At 41.1% G+C, this 19,696-nt stretch overlaps 1 pseudogene; it reads right to left on the bottom strand.

The window, feature by feature from the left end:
* Window positions 1-11,069: 11,069 nt before the first annotated feature.
* LOC133755242 (vacuolar protein sorting-associated protein VTA1 homolog) lies at window positions 11,070-19,395 on the bottom strand (annotated as a pseudogene).
* Between the last annotated feature and the right edge of the window lie 301 nt (window positions 19,396-19,696).

The raw sequence follows: 19,696 nt of genomic DNA, 5'->3' as shown, positions 1-19,696 counted from the left end.
TTTCATCTTCCCATTAATAACTCATTGATGTCTAGCACAGGGTGGCAGAAGCAATCCTCCTTCTGAATTGCATCAAGCCAGGAGGATTCATCTACAGTTCATCTGAGCTTTCTTTGTATGAGGGAATAACCAAAATACAACATTGTATAGGTTTTTTTTTTTATTATTCATTTTATTTACTTGAACAGCAGATTTACAGAGAGATGGAGAGACAGAGAGAGGTCTTCCATCCGTTGGTTCACTCCTCAAATGGCCACAATGACTTGGGCTGGGCCAGGCTAAAATGAGAAGCTAGGAGCTTCTTCTGGTTCTCACACTTGATTTCAGGGGCCCAAACACTTGGACCATCATCCTTTGCTTTCCCAGGTGAATTAGGGAGCTATATTGGAAATGAAGCAGCCAGGTCTTGAACCAGTGCCCATGTGGGGTGCTGGCACTGCCAGGGTCTGCTTAACCTACTACACCAGTCCCATGTGCATTTTTCAAAGGGGGGGGAGGGGTTAAATTTTGTCTAATATGACTCTCAAAGATTATAATTTCTGGGCCGGCACCATGGCTCAACAGGCTAATCCTCTGCCTTGCAGTGCAAGCACACCGGGTTCTAGTCCTGGTCGGGGCACTGGATTCTGTCCTGGTTGCCCCTCTTCCAGGCCAGCTCTCTGCTGTGGCCAGGGAGTGCAGTGGAGGATGGCCCAAGTGCTTGGGCTCTGCACCGCATGGGAGACCAGGAGAAGCACCTGGCTCCTGCCTTTGGATCAGCGCAGCGCACCGGCCGCGGCGGCCATTGGAGGGTGAACCAATGGCAAAAGGAAGACGGTTCTCTCTGTCTCTCTCTCCCACTGTCCACTCTGACTGTCAAAAAAAAAATTATAATTTGTAGTAGATGATGATTTTGGTTATATTTTGAGTTTCATTACATTTCTATATTTTTTAAGTTAATGAGTACTAGTAGTTACCTTATTTTTTTAAAAGATTTATTTATTTTACTTGAAAGTCAGAGTTGAACACAGAGAGGAGGAGAGGCAGAGAGAGATAAGTCTTCATTTGCTGGTTCACTCCCCAGTTGGCTACAGTGGTCGGAGCTGTGCCGATCCAAAGCCAGGAGCCAGGAGCTTCTTCTGTGTAGTAGTTATGTTATGTTATGTTATCCTTGCTTTGGATAAACAAACTCTCTCCCATCCCTCATTTAAAATGCTTTTTAAAATAGGTTTATTTTGAGGGCTGGCACTGTGGCATGGCAGGTGAGGCCACCACCTGCAGTGCTGGCATCCCGTATCGGTGCTGGTTTGAGATCCAGCTTCCTGCTGTCTCCTGGGAAAGCAGTGGAAGATGGCCCAAGTTCTTGAGTTCTGCACTGCATGGGAGACCTAACAGAAGCTTCTGGCTCCTGGCTTCTGATAGATCCAGTTCTGGCCATTGCAGCCATTTTCAGAGTGAATCAGCGCATGGAAGACTTCTCTTTGTGCCCTGCCTCTCTGTAACTCTGCCTTTTAAATAAATAAATAAATTTTTACATGCTACACCATGGAGCTGGCCCCAAGACCTAACAGGTTTTCTGGGTGCTTGTCCTGGGGTTCACTTTGAGCACTAAGCACAGTTATTCTGTGTGACTGAATATTTCATGTTTCTTATCGAAAAGTTTTTCTCATGATCTGAGTGATTGGGCTACATCTGCCCATAGTGGAAACTAAAACTTAATTTGGCATTTGAACACCCAGAGTGCTGATTCCTGTAATCTTCTGAATTTAATCAGAAAATGTGTTTTGAAACATTTGGTTTATGGGTAGACAGGGCAGTTTTCCTGGATCCCTGTGAGAATTGATGAACTGATGGTGTGTTTCTACCCCACGTTATATTCTGAAATTTACTTCCTTTTATTTTCTTAAAATAACTATATTTGAAATTTGCTCCCCCCTTCTGAAATGTTTGTGCTTCTGTCCTCCTTATAACCATGGACATGAGTAGCCCTTTTCCTTCCCTTTATGATGCTATAAGAGCAATAGGACATTGTCTCCCCTGTCAGCACATCTTCCTCAGTATATCTCTTTGAATTAGACCCTGGGTTAACTTGGCTGCACAAAAGGCATATACCTAAACCCAGTGTACCTAATGGATGAAAGTCATCATAAAATCAATATGCCTTGTAAACCTCTCATCTCTTGTTTTGAAATGTGTTTTGAATGTGTCTTATGTCAGTGTCTGTAAGCCAGAGACTTCCCACTTGAGGCAGAAGGCTGCTGAGGGACAGCACAACCGTAGCTTTGCTCTGTTACTTTACTGTGGCTACTCTCTCACCCTTTCTCTTTATTTTATTAAGATTTAAAAATTTTTATTTTAAAGCAGAGTTACAGAGAAAGAGGCAGAGACAGAAGGATGAGGATCTTGCATCTGCTGGTTCACTCAAGAGCCTGCAATGAATAATCCTGGCCCAGCCTGGAAGTCCAACTCAGTGTCCCATGTTGGTGCAAGGACCCTAGTACTTGTGCCATATGTTTCTGCTTCCCCAGTTGTGTTAGCAGGGAGCTGGATCAGAAGTGGAACAGCTGTGACTCAAACTGGCAATCATGGGGCTGGCATTGTGGCACAATGGGGAAAGCCACCATCTGCAATGCCAGCTTCCCAGATGAGCAGCAGTTCATGTCCCAGTTGCTCCACTTCTAACCTAGCTCCCTGCTGATGGCCTGAGAAAAGCAGCAGCGGATGACTCAACTGTTTGGGCCATTATAACCCATGTGTGAGACCCAGATGAAATGCCTGGCTCCTGGTTTCTGTGTGGTTCAGCCCTGGCCATTGCAGCCATCTCAGATGGAAGATCTCTCTCTTTTTTAGCATTTATTTATTTATTTGCAAGGAGGAGATAGAGAAAGGGAGAGAATGAGAAACAGATTTTCCATCTGCTGGTGTACTCCCTAGATGGCTGCAATGGCCAAGACTGGGCCAGGCCCAAGCCAGGCACCAAGAGCTTCATCCAGGTCTCCCACTTGGGTGTCAAGGACCCAGGTATTGGACCATCTTCTACTTTTCCAGGGCTACTAGCACAGAACTGGATCAGAAGTGGAGCAGCCAGGACATGAACTTGTACTTATAGCAGATGCCAGCACTGCAGACAGCAGCTTTACCTGCTAGTCCACAATGCCATCCCATCTGACTCTCCTTCCTCTCCATAATTCTGACATTTTTAAAAGATTTATTTTATTTATTTGACAGAGTTATTGATAGAGATAGAGACAGATAGAGAGGTCTTAAGTCTGCTGGTTCACTCCCCAAATGGCCACAGTGGCCAGATCTGAGCTGATTTGAAGCCAGGAGCCAGGAGCTTCTTCTGGATCTCCCACATAGATATAGGGGACCAAGGACTTGGGCCATACTGTGCCACTTTCCCAAGCACATTAGCAGGCAGCTGTATTGGAAGTGGAACAGCCAAGATCCAAACCAGTGACCATATGGGATGCAGGCCAGTGTCTCAACCAGCTGTGCCACATCACCTGCCCCCAAAACTCTGACTTTCAAATAAATCTTTTTTAAAGGGTGGACACACATATTGGATCCCAGTATTTCATTTGGTGGTGGCTTAATCCACTGTGCCACAAAGCCAGCCCCACCCTTTATGCTGTGTGTCAGGATCTTGGTAATATCTGCTGAACAAATGTTGGTATTATGTTAGACTCCTGTTTTATTTTGGTTCTCATTTGTTGAGTTCATTTTGGCTGCCACTTTTGGGTAGCAAGCTGTGATGTCATCAATGGCTAAAGCTGCCATGTGTTAGGCTGGCACAGATTCTGCCTTTCCATTTCTTCAAATAGAAGTGGAAAATGAAATCCTCTCAAAACTAACATGCTACAAAGTAACTACTGGAAATCAAGCTTCCTTTCTTCTCACCTAACAGACCCAACTGGTCTCTGTGTTTCTCATTTTAGCCCAAACCTATATCAGATTCATAGAGCAGAAGGAAGCTTATTTTTCAAGGCAGAATTCATAGATGTGGTTGTCCATTCACCTCTGAGAATTAAAGCCATCACTCTGCTTTTTGACTGGTTTTCAGTCTGTGGTAGTGCCCTCTCTCACAGGAAGACAGATTCCTCACAGAAGAATACACCTAGGTGGAGAAAACTTTATGGAGTGGGCTTTCCAAAGTGAAATGGAATTCTGGCCTGGACATCCTTGAGATCATGATCAGCAGAGTGGGGAAATTCTTAGCTATGTCCATTCACATACTTTCCTTTTCGTTCAATGTATTCCTCCCTTACATAGTGCTCTGTGCTCTCCTGTTGCACAACACAAGGAGTGTCTGTGATTGAGGCTGTTTGTGTACCGCTGCAGTATCTGGAGTTGCCTTTGTCTCCATCTCTAACCAGAAACTCAGATGCAGAGTGAGGAGGAGACTGCCAGCCTGCCACACAGGGTTTGGGCCCCTTGCTCCTTTACTTTTCTTCAGTGCAGGAGCAGTCTTAAACAGAGCTGTACTGGCTAGTATTGTTTCTTTTAGATTCGAGTGCTCGGATAGCAAAAGAAATACATATTTTTTTTCTTATAGAACAGATTGAGGAGGCACTACATAAAGTCAGCAGCAACGTTCTTGGCTCTTGTTACATGTCAAGATGAGTCAGAATATATAGGGCCATTTGTTAAATTTTTTAAAAAATTAAAAATATTTATTTATTTGAAAGGCAGAGTTACAAAGAGAGAGAGAGACGTAAATCATTTATCCACTGGTTCACACCCCTATTGGCCACAACAGCTGCAGTTGGACTGGATTAAAGTCAGGAGCCAGTATCTTCCAAATTTCCCATGTGGGATTAGGAGCACAAGCACCATCTTTTGTAGCTTTCCTAGGCACATGAAGGAACTGGATCAGTAGTAGACAGTTGGGACATAAATTCATGCACAATATGGAATACCAGCATCACAGGCAATGGCTTTCCCAGTATGCTCTACTGTCTGTTTTTATTATTATTATTTTTATTTGAAAGGCAGAGTTAGAGAAGCAGAGGCAGAGAGAGAGAGAGAGAGGGAGAAAGGCCTTCCATCTTCTGGTTTTCTCCCAGATGGCTGCAATGGCTGGAACTACCCTGAACTGAAGCCAAGAGCTGAGAGCCTCTTCCAGTTATCCCACATGGGCGCAGGGGCCCAAGACTTGGGCCATCTTCTACTGCTTCCCCAGACCTTAGAAGAGAGCTGGATCAGAAATGGAGCATCCGAGACTCAAAGCAGCGCCCACATGGGATGCCGGCAGTGCAGGCAGCAGCTTCCCTGCTGGGACACAGTACCAGCCCCTCTATCATCTATTTTATGGAAATATATATTAAGGGACATTAGAAGGCCATTCAGGCCCTTCCTACAAAACATTTTGAAATAATGATTGACAGTTTACAAGACTGCTTCCAAAGGGAGAGAGCTGCAGGGACAGAGAGGGCAGTGATATTGAAAGGGTATGAGGAACAAGGGAAGGTAAGAAGGCCAGAAGAAATCTTGAAAAGTATTCCAAAGGGTAAAGTAATAGGGCACAGGTCATTTGTGAGGATTTCTATTATAGGGTTTTCCTTTTTTTTTTTTTTTTTAATTAAAGATAATTTCTAACATAATTTGTGATATACTTGACTCACTTTTCAGTTTTCTTCTTACAAATAAGATATGCTTATAAGATGTAGAGGGGCTGGTACTGTGGCTTTGTAGTTTATTCCTCTGCCTGTGGCACTGGCATCCTATATGGGCACCGGTTCTAGTCCCAGCTGCTTCTCTTCTGATCCAGCTCTCAGCTATGACTATGACCTGGAAAAACAGTAGAAGATGGCTCAAGTGCTTAGGCCCCTGCACCCAAGGAGGGGACAGAGAAGAAACTCCTGGCTCCTGGCTTCAGATCAGTGCAGCTCCATCTGTTATAGCCATTTGGGGAGTGACCCAGCAGATGGTATAACTTTATCTCTGTCTCTTCCTCTCACTGTCTATAATTCATCCTCTCAAATAAATAAAATCTTAAAAAATAAGATGTAGAGAAGTACTGGAATTAAATGCAATAGTACACTCCTAAATATGCAGTTAGCATTAAATTTTTGTTGAGAAAGGGATGAGCTTGGCTTTATGTGTCTTGCTTAGAGCAGAATTTTTATGACTGAATTTGAGATAATTAAAAATCAGTTTTATAATTGAAACATTGACCATTTTTACTGCTGCAGCCTCCCCCTCACTCTGTATCCCTATGCAGATAGTCCACATGAAGGTACAACAGAAAGAGAGGCCTGCATATCTGGAGTAATGCAAATATGCCCTTTGATTAAACCAGGGGATTGATTGACTGGAGTTCTTTGTGATTCAGTTTGTGTTTTTCTGTAGAGTGAAATATAGTGATTTGGGTAAAGTATCTTGTCTTCTAGTTGATGATTCCAATTGGCTTTCTTATCCATCTACCTGGTATCACAGGTGATTCCCAAGACAGGTGTTGGACTCTATGGAAAAAAAAAAAAAAAGTAGCCTCTTCAGAGTTGATGTATTTCTCCTGGAAAATTGGAGAAATACTTTGTAAGAAGCAGTTCATGGAGGATATACACTTCCCTAGAAATGAAACTGAAGTGATTCCCTTCAATTGCCCCTCCCTGAGCTAGTTCCTGAGGCTTATTGATCAGGGTAAGAATGCTAATATTTATAGGCCAATTATGAATGATCCATGTTTGTCTTATACATGAGATGTCTACAAATCTGTTTCTCAAGGCCTTTAAGATAAAATAAGAAAACTTTGCAACAAAAGAGAAGGTTGGCATTGCCTGTTGCCTTGGTCTAGGATCTGTGCATTTATTACCCACTTAGTACTCTGACTCCTATTGTGCTCATCTCCTGATGGTTCTTTTTTGGCCATTCCTGTGTCCAGATTCCTTAATGGGTGACAATCTTTGTCCAGATTTCCAGTCTAATAACTCAGCCCAAATTGAGTTGGACTAGTTTGTGTACCCACTTCAGGATTAAGGTGGTCCAAAACTGCCAGTGCCCAATGACTTGGCTGCCTTTATGCTCTTATTAAGAGATAAGACTCTGGGCACGGGTTCCAAGTGGATTTGCTTGGTCCTCTTCCCTTGATCTCCCTGGTGACAAGCTGATTCTCAGGTAGGCAGGGAACTTGTTGGCTCACAGAATTCTCCAGATTTCTGCTTTGCACTCATCTGCAAAATATTTGAGTTTTCTCTTGGATCTCAAAAGTCCTGAGTAGGGAGTTTTATTTTGTATTGAGCTGTGTCTTTATAAAGACAGGTGTCACTGAATACTGTGTGGCCTCATAATTAACTGAACTCACTCAGGCCTGCATGGAGTTCTGGGATCCTGGCTTCAGGCTGAACATTGCCTGCTGTTAAAAAGTGCAAGAATTAAAAATTGTTATTATTTTATGCTCTTATAAAGCTGCAAAAGCATTAACATTGTGCATTTCTGGGTGATTTGAAAATTCTAAATTTGGGCCTGCACCGTGGCTTAACAGGCTAATGCTCTGCCTTGCGGCACCGGCACACCAGGTTCTAGTCCCGGTTGGGGCTCTGGATTCTGTCCCGGTTGCCCCTCTTCCAGGCCAGCTCTCTGCTATGGCCCGGGAAGGCAGTGGAGGATGGCCCAAGTGCTTGGGCCTTGCACCCGCATGGGAGACCAGAAGTACCTGGCTCCTGGCTTCAGATCAGCAAGATGCACTGGCCACAGCGGCCATTGGAGGGTGAACCAACGGCAAAAAAAGGGAAGACCTTTCTCTCTGTCTCTCTCTCTCACTATCCACTCTGCCTGTCAAAAAAAAAAAAAAAAGAAAATTCTAAATTTGAAATCAATTGTGTTGACTGGCTTTGCAGAGTAGGAAGAAAATAATTGGTTTATTAATTATTTATAAAGAGAGATTATGAAAGAAGCTATTCATTGGTACCAATTGTCTAAGCTTTAGTATTTATGAAACTATGATTTATTTATTTATTTGTTTGTTTATTTATGTTTGACAGGTAGAGTTATAGACAGTGAGAGAGACAGAGAGAAAGGTCTTCCTTCCATTGGTTCACTCCCCTAATGGCTGCTATGGCCAGTGCTCTGCTGATCTGAAGCCCGGAGCAGAGTACTTCCTCCAGGTATCCCATGCAGGTGCAGAGACCCAAGCACTTGGGCCATCCTCCACTGCCCTCCTGGGCCCAGCAGAGAGCTGGACTGGAAGAGGAACAAACAGGACTAGTACCCGGCACCCCAACTGGGACTAGAACCTGGGGTGCTGGTGCCACAGGCAGAGGATTAGCCAAGTGAGCCATGGCATCAACCTATGAATTATTTTATTTTATGAGCTATGTCCACTTGAAGTTGTGAAAGAAAACATACAATGATGGTTGTAATTCACTTTAACAGACTTTTTGAAAGATTTTATTTATTTCTTTGAGAGGCAGAGTTACAGACAGTGAGAGGTAGAGACAGAGAGAAAGGTCTTCCATCCATTGGTTCACTCCCCAAATGGCCACAACAGCTGGAGCTGCTTGATTCAAAGCCAGGAGCCAGGTGCCTCTTCCCAGTTGCCCATGGGTGCAGGGGCCCAAGCACTTGGGGGCCATATTTTACTGCTTTCCCATCCATAGCAGAGAGCTGTAGTGAAAGAGGAGTAGCTGGGACTAGAACCAGTGCCCATATGGGATGCCAGTGCCACAGGTGAAAGATTAACTTACTGCGCCATGGTGCCAGCCCCACAATTCTCTTGAAAACAGAAACATTTATTCCTGAGTCTTTTGATGAGTTAGGCCAATGAAGTCCTGACAGGGCACATATGTCTCTAGAATTAGAGGAGTGCTCATCATTCTCATACTGTGTTCTGTTGCTGTTCAGCCTGTGACAGTGAGACATATAAATAAAAAAAGATATTCAGCATGTGGTTACCCCACAAGGAGGCTTATCTTGTCTGCATCTGAATAATTTTGATAGTGAGGTGTTTTTAAGTTGCTAAATATTCTCCTAATTTGTATTTATTTAAAGACTATTAACTTAGTACCATAATTTTTGTTATAATAATTTGATTGCTGATAAGGAATTTACAAAATCATACCTTGACTAGAAGTTTTACTTTGTAACAATCACAGACTAGTAGAAGTCATAAACCATTAACCCTCATTTTTCTAAAATAAGAGGTTGTAATTAATATGAATATATAAAGAATATATTTTTTAAGATTTTATTTATTTATTTGAGAGGTAGAATTACAGACAGAGAGAGGGAGAGACAGAGAGAAAGGTCTTCCTTCCATTGGTTCACTCCCCAGGTGGCTGCAATGGCCAGAGCTGCACAGATCTAAAGCCAGGAGCCAGCTGCTTCTTCCTGGTCTCCCATGTGGGTGCAGGGGCCCAAGCACTTGGGCCATCTTCCACTGCTTTTCCAGGCCATAGCAGAGAACTGGACTGGAAGAGGGGCAACTGGGACTAGAACTGGCACCCATAAAGGATGCCAGCACCACAGGCGGAGGATTAGCCTTTGCATCACATCACCAGCCCGAAGTACATGAAGAATTGAGAACAGAAAATCTACCAACCTCATGGAGTTTATCTCCCTTTCAAAACATTTAATAACCTTTGGGCTGGAGAATACTAATGTAAGGTACTGTAATTAAATTCACACAAAGAAAAGATGTTTTAGGATGTTTTACTTCATTATTTAAGTTAGATACTTTAGGAAATTCTAGATTATTTTGTGGATAAATTGTAATTTCTTTTTTCTTTTTCTTTTTTTTTTTTGACGGGCAGAGTGGATAGTGAGAGAGAGAGACAGAGAGAAAGGTCTTCCTTTTTGCCGTTGGTTCACCCTCCAATGGCCGCTTCGGTCGGCGCATCGTGGTGATCCAAAGCCAGGAGCCAGGTGCTTCTCCTGGTCTCCCATGCGGGTGCAGGGCCCAAGGACTTGGGCCATCCTCCACTGCCTTCCCGGGCCATAGCAGAGAGCTAGCCTGGAAGAGGGGCAACCGGGATAGAATCCGGCACCCCAACCGGGACTAGAACTTGGTGTGCCAGTGCCACGAGGCGGAGGATTAGCCTGTTAAGCCACGGCGCCAGCCAAATTGTAATTTCTTTTCACAAGTGTATTTGAGTAGAAACACAAGCTTTTATAATCAATTATTTATGTTTAAAACATATGCTTATGTATGTTTTGTATTAAAATAACTGCATTTTATGAAGTTTAGATACATCTTGTTCAATACAAGCCTATAGTTTTTTTTAAGTTTTATTTAAAAATAATCTTTGTATTTATTTTTTTAACACAGCAAATTTGAGTGACACAGTAAGTCCATAATTTACCACAAAATTCATAAACTTAACAACTGAGTATCTTAAGTCTTATAAATCTTCTGAATCATCCATAGTTATGCACTCAATGGAATGAACTCCTCAGCAGCTGAGAAGAATCTTAACTTAAAAGCATCTCTACAGGCCTCTATTTTTCATTCTCTAAGACATGCAGTCAGACTGCTAGTGCAGAAAATACCAATTCACCTTAAGCTTAATGGATAAGAAAAAGCATTTGGGAAACCAACATTATTAATATTAAGTCTGAAAGCATTTCTACCTCTTTACTGAATGACTTTCCTTTCTGTCAATGTTAAACTCTAATGAATAAAAACTGTGTTTTGAACATAATTTTTTTCAGGTTTATCTAGCACTTTAGGATATTTGTATTTGTTTTATAAGCCTTAAGGAAAACAAAAAGATAATCTCTAATCTAGACAATTCTGGAATCTTTCATTAGATTTAGAATTTTACAGCAAAATAATATGATCTGTTTGTCCAAATAGTATGCCTTTTAAAAAATTCTCTTCATGTATGTAAATTAATAAAGCTTATTTCCAGTATATATTTTCTGTGTTTTCATTTGCTGGAGCAGGGTTCAAAGGGTGCTTTTAGGATCTTGCCAACATCTGCCCTCTGTACCCATAAATTACCAAAGCCATTAAATGGACAATAAAAACTGGTTGAGGCTACTGATGAATGCTTCAAAAGGAATCTGATACACACAGATTTTATTGTCATATTCAACTCAACTGAAGTCTTTCTTGAAATTGTACTCTTGATAGGCTGAAGACAGTAATGGAGTTAATTCTTTATGCCAAAGAGACATGGATCTGTTGTACAAAGGCTTAATTCTCTGTCAGTCATCAGTAACTTGAGGTCTTTCTGTATATTCTGAATGGCAGTGTTTGCATCTTCATATTGTAAGGCACTGCTAGCATATTTGCAGTATTTCTGAGCTCTCACAAACTCCTCAGGTTTGAGGTGGATATAGCCTTGGGAAACCATACTGAAAAGTGCAGGATCAATGGCTGGAATAGTCTATAGAGTAGGTTGGATAGTATTCCTTGTTACACCCATGCTATGAGGCACTTTTGCTGGTGTGTAGGCTAGGGCATGTGCACCCAGAGGACCCTGTATTCAACTATAGTTGTCTGATGGCATGCTGCCTGGGTCAAATGCTGAAGATGATGATGGCTGAGGTGTGTTGAATGGGCAGAGATGCTACTACATCATCTTCATTTTCTTCACCATCAGTATCTTCCTCAATTGCAATAGGGCCTACTTGAGGAGTCTCCTCATTGTTTAAGCAATTATGGATATATGTTACCTTCCACCTTGCATACTTCATGTGTTTCACATTTTCATCAGTGTTATGTTAAGCACGGTTATGACATCTGTTAAAAGACTTGCAGTATAGAAGAACATGATCATGTTTTTTGTGAAATCACCCAGCACAATGTTCATTGTCTGCATATATAAACATTTTCCAAGAATAATTCCCCAAATGGGCAGAACCAACTACTCCTTGGGTAATAGCTTATTATCACTGTTTCTTTTTGTTGTTTTTGTGAAGAATCTGAGCCTGGATCAAGGCACAGCTATTTTAGACTAGGCCTCCATCTTGTAACTCAGGCCTGACCAGACCCTGAACCCTTTGGCAAAATCTCCTGAAAGAAGAAAAATAAACTCCCCTTGTGATAAACTCCCCCAGCAACAGCCAATCAGCAGATAGCAGGGAAATACCTGCTATCCAGATGTCTTTTCCAGGTGTATTTTTGGGCCATTAAGGTGATTGATAACATCCCCAAACCCTGCAGTTTGGAACATACACCCTCATGGCTTGGACCCTACACTTTAGCCAATCATTTTAAAAAGCATCAACCCCAAAGCCATCTAACCACCTTTACTAGGTCTATTCCCACCACTGGATTTACTAATCAATTTTAAGAGATGTTCTTTAAATTCTCACAGCATGAGATAATTTGCTGATGGTGCTATAATGTATAGAATGTCTCTGAAAACCCTATATAAACCCCACAAAGGAAATGGGATGGGTCTTCATCAGATGACCATTGTGATGATTGGAGGAGTGGACCCTAGATTGAGCTAGAACAATAAACCTCTTTGCTTTTGCATCATTGAAGTCTCTCATTGGGATAATTGAGTCCTATCCAAGTCCGGTCTAATAGTTGTTGTTAAGATTTATTTATTTATTATAATGGCAGAATTACAGAAAGACAGAGAGAAAGAGAGTCAGCCTCTGCCATCCACTCCCCAAATGGCTGCAATGGCCAGAGCTGTGCTGATCTGAAGCCAGGAGCCAGGAAATTCTTCCAGGTCTCCCACATGTGTGCAGGGGCCCAAGGACTTGGGCCATCTTTCTACTTCTTTCCCAGGCCAGAGCAGAGAGCTGAGTCAGAAGTGGAGCAGCTGGGACTTGAACTGGAGCACATATGGGATGCCATCACTGTAGGCCAGGGTTTTAACCTGCTGTACCACAGTGTCAACCCCCCACCTATTTATTAAGAGCTCCTAACTGACCTGTTAATTTTGATAAAAATTTATGACACCCAGGAGTTTTGTTATCAATCTTCATTCTAATTTGCATGGCATATAAATGACCCCCTTGGTGAAATATGTAATGATCAAACACTGACTACCAACAAACACCCCTCAGATCATTTCTTGAGCAACTGTTCAGTAATAGGCCACCACAGGGTCCTACTTGTCATGCTCCTGAACCATCAGGTGATGCTGTATGTTCTTTTATTTTTAAATTTTTTTTTTATTTTATTTTTTTTATTTTGACAGGTAGAGTTATAGACAGTGAGAGACAGAGAGAAATGTCTTCTTTCCAAATGTTCTTGGTATTTTGATTGAGATCACATTGAATCTGTGAATTGCTTTTGAGGTGCTGGCACTGTGGAATAGTAGTTTGAACCTCTGTGGCATTGGCATCTCATGGATGCCAGTTTGGGTCCCAGCTGGTCCTCTGATCCAACTCTCTGCTTATGGCCTAGGAAGGCAGTGGAAGATGGCCCAAGTGCTTGGGCTCCTGTATCCACATAGGAGATGAGGAGGAAGCTCCTAGCTCATGGGTTCAGATCAGCCCAGCACCAGCCATTACAGCTATTTGGAGAATTAACCAACAGGTAGAAGGCATCATTTTTTGTCTCTCCGTCTCTCTATAATTTCCTCTCAAATAAATAAATGATTGTAAAAGTAAAATTAAAAATAATTTCTATTGGTAGAATGGGAATTTTGATGATATTAGTTCTTCTAATTTATGAACATCAAAGATTTTTCCTTTTTTTGTGTTTTCTTTTTTTTCTTTAATGTTTTATAATTTTTCTTATAGAGATCTTTCACACCCTTGACTAAATTTATTCCAAGGTAATAAAAAATTTTATGGTTATTGAGAATGGCACTGATTTGATAAGTTATTTTTCAGCCATGGCATTTTTGTGTATATAATGGTTATTGATTTTTGTGTGTTGATTTCATATTTTACAACTTTACCAAACTTGCTTGTGAGTTTCAATAATCTCTTGGTGGAGTCTTTTGGTTTCCCAATATTTAGGATCATATCATCTGCAAACAGGTTATTAGGCTTTCTCCTTTCTAATTTGTTTTCCTTTGATTTCTTTTTCTTACGTTATTGCCATGGCTAAAACTGTCAGTAGTGTATTGAACAGCAGTAGTGATGGAGAGCAACTTTGGTTTCAGATCTTAGTGGAAATGCTTCCACGATTTCCCATTCAATATGATATTGGTTGAAGATTTGTCATATATTGCCTTGATTGTGATAAGGAATGTTCCTTCTATTCCCAACTTGCTTAAGGTTTTTATAATGAAAGGTTGCTTTTTATCAAATACTTTCTCTTCATTTATTGATCATCATGTGGTTTTTATTCTTTAGTTTGCTAGTGTCACATATCACATTTATTGATTTGCATATGTTGAACTATCCCTGCATACCCTAGGTACATTCCACTTGGTCCAGGTAAATTATCTTTATGATCTGTTGTTGGATTTTATTAGCTAGTATTTTGTTGAGAATTTTGGGATCTGTGGTTATCAGATTTAATGTTCTTTAATTCTCTTTCTCTATTGTATCATTTTCTGGTTTAGAAAATAAGGTGACGCTGGCCAAATAGAAAGAGTTTGGGAATACTCTTCTCTTTCAATTGCTTTGAATAGCTTAAGAAGAATTGGAATTAGTTCTATTTTTAAAAGTCTGGTAGACTTCAGCAGTGAAGCGTTCTGGTCTTGGGCTTTTCTTTGGAGGGCTTTTGTTACTGATTCAATATCTGTCTTGGTTTTTTGTTTGTTTAGGTTTTCTATATGTCTTCATGGCTCAATTTTTGTACCTAGCATGTGTCTTGATTTCTTCCAGGTTTTCGAATTTGTTTGTCATTGAATGTGATGCCCACATTCTATATTGCAGTGCTAATCTAAGTTTTCAGTGTTTCACTTCCAAACTAGTTTCCTGCTTAATATCTCTGGGAAGCATGGGGTAGTGGCTTAAATTCTTTAGTTCCTTTCACCTAAGTGCAAGATCTACTACTTATTAGGGGATGTGAGAGCCTGGTCCAGCCACAGCTGTTGCAGACATTTAGAGAGTGAACCAACATATGGAAGACCTCTCTTCCTCTCTCTCTTCACCCACTTTCTGTGTTTCTTTGCCCTTTATAAAATCATTTTAAAAGTTATTTACTTCTTTATTTGAAAGTCACAGTTAGAGAGAGAGAAAGAGAAAGACATAGAGAGATCTGCCATCATCTGTTTCATGCCTCTGGTGTCTCCAATGGCCAGTGTAGGGCCAGGTTGAAACCAGGAGCTTCTTTTGAGTCACCCCTGGGGGTGGCAGGAGCCCAAGTACTTGGGCCATCTTCCACTCTATCAGGCCATTAGCATGAAGCTAAATCAGATGTGGAACAAGTGTGACTTGAACTGGTGCCTATATGGGATGCCAGTATAACAGATGGCAGCTTTGTATACTGCAGCACACCAGCCCCCTCTCTGCCTTTCAAATAAACAAATCTTTAAAAAAGAAATGAAAATGTCCTTAAGATAGTAAAGGTCATCATGATTGAGCACTGAAGAATCTATTGAAATGATTACATTTAAAAGATTTATTTATATATTTGAAAGGCAGTGTTAGAGTGAGAAAGGGAGAGACTGATCTTCCTTCTGGTTTATTCTCCTCCAAAATGGCTGCAATGACTGGGGCTAGACCAGGCTGATCTCATGAGATAGAAGCTTCTTCCAGATATCACATGGGTTCAGGGACCCAAGCATTTGGGCAATCCTTTGCTGCTTTCCCAGACACATAAGTAGGGAGCTGGATAAGTTTGGAGCATCAATATCTGTGACATCCTCCTTGCAGTACAAGGATATAGAGTCCATCTGGCACAATTAATGTCCTATTTATGGGTGGGCCAAGTATAACAGCTTTCAACTCTCAAGGTTTGGACTAGATGGGTTCTGAGTAATTGTGTTATAACAGGTATAAATCCATAACTCTTGGTTTAAGCTTTTGTTAGCAGATAATGGCTGTGACTACTTTGGGTCTCGGGATTGTCATCAGTGAAGACATCCAGATTAATAGTAATGAGATCAACAGTCAGCAGAATGGTGTCCAGCTGAACTTAAATGGTTTTTCTTTTTTATTGTTAGAATAGTGACCTCCATGGGAGACCAGGAGAAGCACCTGGCTCCTGCCATCGGAACAGCGCGGTGCGCCGGCTGCAGCGCGCTACCACGGCGGCCATTGGAGGGTGAACCAATGGCAAAAAGGAAGACCTTTCTCTCTGTCTCTCTCTCACTGTCCACTCTGCCTGTCAAAAAAAAAAAAAAAAAAAAAAAAAAAGAATAGTGACCTCCTGCAGTACCCTGGCATCTGGACATAGACAGTAGACATTGGAAGCCATCCCCTCTGCCAAAAGGAGTATGCCAAGTTTTGGGTCCATCATTTATTAAGGAGGCCTTAGTAGCCATTCTCACATTTTACTATTACATATCCATGGCCAAAGTCCTACCAGACATCAAGGTTTGTAGAATCACAGGCTCAAGTTGTGTAGGTGACTGTTTTTCCAGTATAGCATAGTTAATAGCCATCTAATTTAATTTTACTGGCACATGGCAAGGTTCCAAGAGAGGTTATTTCTTGCATCACACCCTTGAGAAGTAATGGATATCATAGATGATGCAAAGAATTTAGAAGGCGTATGAGCTCCACAAGTGAAGAATTCACTGAGAGCACTAATGATAGTGCCTACAGAATTTAATTTGACTGAATTTTAGCACTTTTCGTTGGAAGGGGGGCCAGTTAAGCTGGGCTGATTTGTAGCACCCATGACAATTAATTTTTTAAATGAGGCATGCATTGCACCAAAACCCAGGAAGGACTAAAAGGTATTAGCATTGTATGTTCTTCACAAGTCTGTCAAATAGTCTCATTCAGGGAGGAAGTCATCAATGTGATGTGTTCTTGTGCTCCTGATAAAAGGTGAGTACAGTTAAATTCTTTGCAAAAATTGTGTTTGATGGCAAAGTCAATGAGATGCTCATGTATAGCCTAGAAGTGTCTTTTCAAAGTGAAGGCAAACTAGACTAAGGAGCTGTTGGAAAGCTTTGAGCAAAACACATTTGCCACTTTTGTAATAGTTAAGATGGGTCATTTATCTATTAAGAGGCATCAGATATATTAATATTAGATATAAAGTATGGTGGACATAATCAATGGCATATAGCATTAAGATTTTAGTAATCTACCATGAGATGCCATTTACTTTTTTCCAGATTCAACAGGTAAAATTGGGCTGCCAAGTGGTAAAGAGCTGGGATAATCACCTTTTTGTTAATTAAATCTAATTAAACCTAATTTTTTGGCAGAAACCGCAACTTAAGTGCAGTTTTTTTTTTTTTTTTTTGATATAGCTTTGTTAAAAATATACAGATAACTGGATTGATGGACAGATGAATTTCAGGAAGTTTTGGGTAAAGAATTACTAGATAGCACAGTTTTAAATATTCACAAAGATTTTACAAGGCATTCACCCTGTTTTCCAGCCATATTAATCCACCAAATTATTACTATTTTACTGTGAAATATGATCCACAAATTGTTTTAGTAGGTAAGATCAGGATTCATTTTAAAGGATTAAAAATGATTTATTCAGGGATATTATTTTCTTCTTTAAACACTAAAGTTAAAAAGAGTCCTTGTTTCCCCCCCCCCCAGGTATCTGTAGAAGTATTTGAGGTTTTACAACACTCTGGCCTCAGAATCAGCCCTTAAGGCATTCGGATCTGGCTGAAGAGCCCATGAGAGTATTGTAGTCATGGAAAGCCAAGATACCATGGAAAAGAAAAAAAAAAAAAAAGAAGAAGACCTAAATGAAAGATCTCTGTGAGTGAGATCCCAGTGGAAAGAACAGGGCCATCAAAGAAGGAGGTACCTTTCTCTGAAGGGAGGAGAGAACTTCCACTTTGACTGTGACCCTATCGGAATAAGACCAAAGTCAGCGAACTCCAAAGGCTTCCATAGCCCTGGCAACTCATGACTAGAGCCTAGAGAGATTACTGACGCCATGAACAGGAGTGTCAAATTGTTAAGTCAGCAACAGGAGTCACTATGCACTTACATCCCATGTGGGATCTGTCCTTAATGTGTTGTCTAATGTGCAGTGATGCTGTAACTAGTACTGAAACAGTATTTTTACACTTTGTGTTTCTGTGTGGGTACAAACTGATGAGATCTTTACTAATTATATACTGAATCAATCTTCTGTATATAAAGATAATTGAAAATGAAAAAAAAAAAAAAAAACCCTGGTGTTAAATTGGAAATGGCATAGAAAATTAATTAATTTTTAAAAAAATATCATGTAGGATCTCTGTCTTTAATGTGCTGTACACTCTTATTTAATGCTATAGCTAGTACTCCAACAGTATTTTTTTTCACTTTGTGTTGCTATATGGGGGCAAACTGTTGAAATTGTTACCTAATATATACTAAACTGATCTTCTGTATATAAAGAGAATTGAAAATGAATCATGATGTGATTGGAAGGGGAGAGGGAGCGGGAAAGGGGAGGGTTGTGGGTGGGAGGGAAGTTTTGGGAGGGGGAAGCCATTGTAACCCATAAGCTGTACTTTGGAAATTTATATTCATTAAATAAAAGTTTAATAAAAAAATCAAAAAAAGAAGTATTTGAGGTTTTAGAACCACAATTTAATTATGAGAATTGAAAAAATAATAAAATATTTAATGGCAATTTCCAAAAATTCTATCCACATTTTAATTTCTCCACTTATAGTGTGTTTCTTTTCTTCTTTTCTTTCTTTTTTTTGGACAGGCAGAGTTAGGCAGTGAGAGCGTGAGAGTGAGAGAGAGAGACAGAGAGAAAGGTCTTCCTTTTTCCATTGGTTCACACCCCAAGTGGCCGCCATGGCCGGTGCGCTGCGCTGATCCAAAGCCAGGAGCCAGGTGCTTCCTCCTGGTCTCTGATGCGAGTGCAGGGCCCAAGGACCTGGGCCATCTTCCACTGCACTCCTGGGCCACAGCAGAGAGCTGGACTGGAAGAGGAGCAACTGGGACAGAATCCAGCACCCCAACCAGGACTAGAACCTGGGGTGCCGGTGCCACAGGTGGAGGATTAGCCAAGTGAGCTGAGGTGCTGGCCAACTTATAGTATGTTTCTTTCAAATGTATTTGCCAAGCCAGGAATTAATGAGGAATTGGAATATTATGTGAGCACTTCATGTGGTTAGACAAGTTTTTATGTGTCCCTGCTGTATCCTAAGAGGTTGATTTTCCAGCAAATTTCTTCCTAATGGAGGTGTGCACTGTTTTACAGGGAAAGTTGCTTCATTAGCACATGATGTCAACAGGGAAAGATCATGAAAAGTCTCCTTTATTTTCCTTCTCAGCATATGCCATTGCAACCACTCCCACCATCTTTAAAGAATTTCTGGTCCTGAAGCTGTCCTCATATTGCTCAAGGACTGTGTGATTGGTTTCTATGTCTGTGAATGTTAGTGTGGGGGTAAAAGGAACTTTGGAGAGCAGGACAGGTTCCTGTCTCTTGTTGGCATAGGTGCAGATGTAGATTGGAGGCATTATAATCTCTCATTCAGGTACACCCTATAGACCTTGGCTGGTTTAGGAAGGGATACCAATGGTAGATCCTCAGTTCCAAAGACATAGAAGAAATGAATAATGTTGAATTTTCAAGGATTTTTTTTTTTTTTGTCAGAAGATGAGGGGCTGGCGCTGTGGCTCAGTGGGTTAACGCCCTGGGCTGAAGTGCCAGCATCCCATATGGGCGTCAGTTTTAATCCTGGCTGCCCCACTTCTGATCTAGCTCTCTGCTGTGGCCAGGGAAAGGAGTAAAAGATAGCCCAAGACCTTCGGCCCCTAC

The sequence above is a fragment of the Lepus europaeus genome, unplaced genomic scaffold (assembly GCF_033115175.1).
Source record: "Lepus europaeus isolate LE1 unplaced genomic scaffold, mLepTim1.pri SCAFFOLD_3_1, whole genome shotgun sequence".
Taxonomy (NCBI): Eukaryota; Metazoa; Chordata; class Mammalia; order Lagomorpha; family Leporidae; genus Lepus; species Lepus europaeus.
Note: the sequence above shows the minus strand (reverse complement) of the source record. Positions and strands in the feature narration are given on the sequence as shown.